The following is a 4641-nucleotide window of genomic DNA, read 5'->3' as shown; positions in this document are numbered from 1 at the left end:
GCTCTGAATGTTGGACCTGAAGACATAAACGTTTGTCCTGCAACCCCTAGTCAAGCTGCTTTTTTACTAATCCCTAGCATAGATGCTATATGTACTAGCGGCTCAATGTAAGCTGGCACTCTTAGGATAGAGTAAAAAACCTATGCAAACAAGACTGTGGCAAAGCTACCCAGGCCTGGAAATTCAGGTTCTAAAGTCTACTGTTCCATCCTTCCCTCATTCCTTTGCATCTGACTATTCTGCAGCAATTTAGGTAATAAGGCTCTTTGAAATGGGAACAGTCAGACATAAAAATATATGAATATGTAAACCAGATTTGTATTATCAGAGGTTCATATCAGTATAGGTGTGCATGAGGCTGTGTTTCTTTCTTTGTTGTTTTTCTTCCCACCAAAAACCTTTGTGGCTCATTTGCCTCCCCACAGTGGGACCTGGGTGTCTTGGGACCCTATCAGAAGAGCTTTCGAGTCATTTTTTTAACAGTTGCAGCTCCTTGGAAAGGTACAAACCTCACTCACCCACCTCCCCCCAGGAAAACACGTTGGCATGGGCTTCACAGAATACCTGAAAATCTGCATTGCTTTCCCAAGAAGCTGCCACCACCCCCACCATCAGCTCTTGTGTCACAAACAGCCAGCCTGGGCCTGCTCTGCCTTACCTTCGCATCCTCTCTCTGGTATCATCTGAGCAACACCAGGAAGAAAGAGATGTGAAATAAAAAGTGGAACAAAGGACCCCTTTCCTGCCACCCCTGAAGCTGATGGCAAGAATCCTGCTGACTTCAGCAACACTAACGTTGTTAAGAATAGATCTGTACTAAATTCACTGTTGTGTCTGCAGCTCGTGTAGACTTTTCTTGACTTGCAACGTGTGTGCACATGCACGGTGAGGGGAAATGTACAGTTTTTGGCAACTGAAAGTTTAATCAAAAGGCCACTTTTCCCATCTGTTATTTTTGGGCCCAGCCTCCCGAGGGTCAGCTTGATGACATTTCATGCTGCTTCTAATCAATTTTATACCAGGAAGCAGTATGAGAGCTGACTACCAGAGAGCTGGAGTGGCATGGAGCTTAGCACTGGGAACAGAGCTGGAAAAATATGTTGGGGATTTTGGGGCATAAACAAATGTTTCCTAATCTGGACTGCAACTCCATCAGGCATGTACCAACAAGCAAATGTCGATTGGAGCTGAAAACCAGCAGGTTCTACTACAGCGTAACCTGTAAATCCACATCTTGACAGGCATGTTGTGGTACGCAGAGCTATAGTCTCTGGGAAATAAGGTAACACAGGAATCAGATCATGGAATCAAATAGTGTGATTATCACTGCTTTTTGGCTTTGTGTAGCCAAAGGAAGTAGGCAGTAGTTTGTACTAGTTATTTCCTATATAACTGTTTAGATTGGGCTTGATTTTTTTGGAGCTTGAAACCCTGGAGGATTAAATGATCTTGAAGACACAGAACTTTTTTTCCCCCAGCCTGTTTCTCCCCCACATCCTTTCCATCCCATGATTGCCTCTTCCATGGCTGGGGAAACAGAGATAGGTATGTACTTATTCCTGGGGGCTCTGTTTCTCGCTCCATACACCTTCAAGAACCACGTGGGAACTACGTAAAATAAGAGGAAGAGCTAAGAGTAGTGGGGTCAGAGCTGGAGCAAGACTTCTCAGCAGGGCTGGCAAGACTGAATTTTGCTGCCTCAGCCATGAGATCTTGGGACCAGGCTTGGTGACCTTGGAGGTGTCAGAGGTCAGAAGCTAGGGAAAGACTGTTGCTGTCAGAAGGGAGCTGCTTTTCCAAGCTGGGCTGCAGCAGCCACCCCGAGCACTCACTCTGTGACAGCAACAGCAGCAGTAATCCTGGCTTCGGGGGACTTGACAGACCCGGTTGCTGTTGTAGTCAGCTGCTGGTCCTGTTCCTTGAAATACAGGAATCTGTATTTATCTGAAAGACCCTTAAAATATCTGGAAGATCCGCAGGAAAGATGGTTGAGCTTGGCGCTCATGCCCTGCAGTTTGCTTTTTGGCCATGTGAAACTTGCATTTCTGGGGGTTTCTAGCATGTTTGCAGGCAGAAAATGCAAGTAACACAGCTCCATGGGCTGCACTGACCTCTACTTTTTAAGCGATTAGCCCTAAACAGGTCTCAGGAGAACCTATAGGCTTGTAAGCTGAAGAACCCCCTTTAAAATAACATCTAGTTTCCATTGCATGCAGTTGTGACTCTTCCTGTGTCTAGTTGCTTTTCACCAACAGTCGTTACTTTTGGGGGACAGGTTTCCCTCAGCACAGGCAAAACTATTAGGGACACTTAGTGCCTGTATCAGCAGTGAGGGATCTGCAGGATGCTGAGTAGCTGATCTGATCCCAAAGCTCGGTTCTGGGGTAAGGAAGGAGTTTCTTGAAGAGTTGATAGTGGGCAGTTTGGGATGGAGCTGGCCACATTGCATCCATTTTGAGAATAATGTGTTTCATTTGACAGGGAAGAGGTAAAGTATTAGGTTTTATTTTAGCATATAAACACCTTTCTTAACAGTGTATCTGAGGAGTGTTATCGTTGTAGCCCACCCTGGAGAGCAGCTCTTTAGCAATGCAAATAGCAGGGTTCTGATGGTTTGGGCTTTTCTCAGTTTAAGGAATTACTGATCTGTCTGCTCCTCTTGCAGAGCAAAGCTGGGAGAAAGCATTGTGCTCCTGCATTTCATCTGCTTCAGTGCCAAGTATTAGACCAAACTTAACCTTCATCAGCAGTTTAATGGTGTGGTTCTGTAGCTGATTTGAATCAGCACTGCACAGGTTTGCTCTCTTCTCCGCCCTGCAGCTGTGTGCTCTTGTTGTGCGCTGCTTCTGGTGCTCACCTCTCCCTTCCCTTGCTTGATGCAGCTTGCTAAACCAGCAGGAAACTGTCTCGGCAAAAGGTAGCAAATATTTTTTTTGTTGGCTTAGAGAGCTAAATGAGGTCAGCAAGGTGGCAGTGCCAAACCTGGGGTGGGAGCATCTCTTGTGTGGACACAAGGTGTGATTCCGCAAAATGGGTGAGCCACCCTAATAGCTCACCACTGCCGGGAAAAGCGTTCCCAGAGGTGGTGTGGTGCCACCCCTGCGGACGGTGGACTTGGCCAACCTGTGGCGTCACAGCTTTCCATACGGAGGTTCCCAGAGGATTTTCTGTCGCGGGCCTCTGACTTGCCCAAGAGTACGAAGACAGATGGTGGCAGAGCCCAAATCCCAAACTAACCGCAGAGGAACAAAACCTTGTTCCTTTCTGTAGTTTAAACCCGAGTTTTGTTTTAATTAACAAAAACCGAAAAGGAACTCAATGCACCTTAGAATAAAGGTCCTTGGAAAGCAACAGCCTGGACCAAGATCTTTTATTTTTTTATCCAAGCACCTTTTGCTGGGGCAAGGTACACCGGTAAAGCACAAGTCGCAGCTCTCGCCGGCGGGAAGGGATGCAGTTCCGCTGAGCTTCCACTGGGCTCCTCTGCTGTCACAGTTAACCCAGCGCCAAGTCACCGCTGCCCAGTCTGCACCGAGCTGCTTCCCAGCTGAGATCCCAGCCTGGAGACTCGGCATTGTTTCTGTCCAGAGGTCTGGATTACCAAAACTGACAGGTGTCACGGGGGTTACTCTGTTCTTAGTAGCGTTTTGAATTTGAAAAAAAAATCCTGAAATATTAAAAATATCTTTAGAAGAAAAGGTGTTTCTAAGATACTGGAAATCCTGTTACGTGGCACCGCTCTGTTTTCCAGGCTGTCCGGATGATAGGTTATGGATGATATTGAAGCTCAGGATTATACAATGACTATTGTGTTAGACTTATACAATGAATACAGTGCCCTCCGGTTGAAGCAGGTTTCTTTTCCTATTCATGTTTATTTTATGCCTAAGTGAAACAAGACCTTAGTCTTATATAGTCTCTCAATATAAATATTTCTCTCTTTTTTTTTTTTTTCAAGTGTTCATGAAAAATGTGACAAGATGTCCACCAAGGTCACAAATGTAAGCATAAATAGCTGCAATTTAACATCAGTAGTTAGCAAACAAGATACCCTCGAGGTAAAAAGGCTGATAAAAAGAGGGCAGCGATGTATTAAAGATGCATTATTTGGGGGTCTATGGATATAATTTAGGCTTCACAACAAGGTCAGACTGATTTAATTCTCTCCGCAAAGGTCAGTCCAAGGCCTGGCTGTACTAACCTCTGTGCTCTCCATCTGTCTGCACTCCACGCCAGACACTTTCAATAGGTGATTGTGTGTTCATGACTGGATACAAACACATTGAAATTACCTCCAGGTCTAGGCCTCTCAAAGTGTTTACTCAGAGCCACCGCTGACCCTGGAGTAGCTGGTACCTATGGAACTTTACACATGGCTGCTGCTTTGAAGTGTTGCAAAGAAGGTCTGATATTTGCGATTTCCAAATGTTGCAAGTGCTGATGAGTATTCAGCTTCATAAACGCGTCGCTGTAGAGTCATAAACTCTTTATGCTGGTTTATTCTATGACCCTTGAAACGTGATTTTTTTTTTTTCCAGCACTGGTAAAAGTATAATAAGGGGAAGGCGGGGGACAACACCAAACAAAAACCAAACCCTTCAGATTCACTTTCTCTAAAATGAGGAAAAATGAAGAAACTGG

This window comes from Falco cherrug, chromosome 13 (assembly GCF_023634085.1).
Source record: "Falco cherrug isolate bFalChe1 chromosome 13, bFalChe1.pri, whole genome shotgun sequence".
Classification (NCBI taxonomy): domain Eukaryota; kingdom Metazoa; phylum Chordata; class Aves; order Falconiformes; family Falconidae; genus Falco; species Falco cherrug.
The sequence above is the reverse complement of the archived record's forward strand: the minus strand, read 5'-3'. Positions refer to the sequence as shown.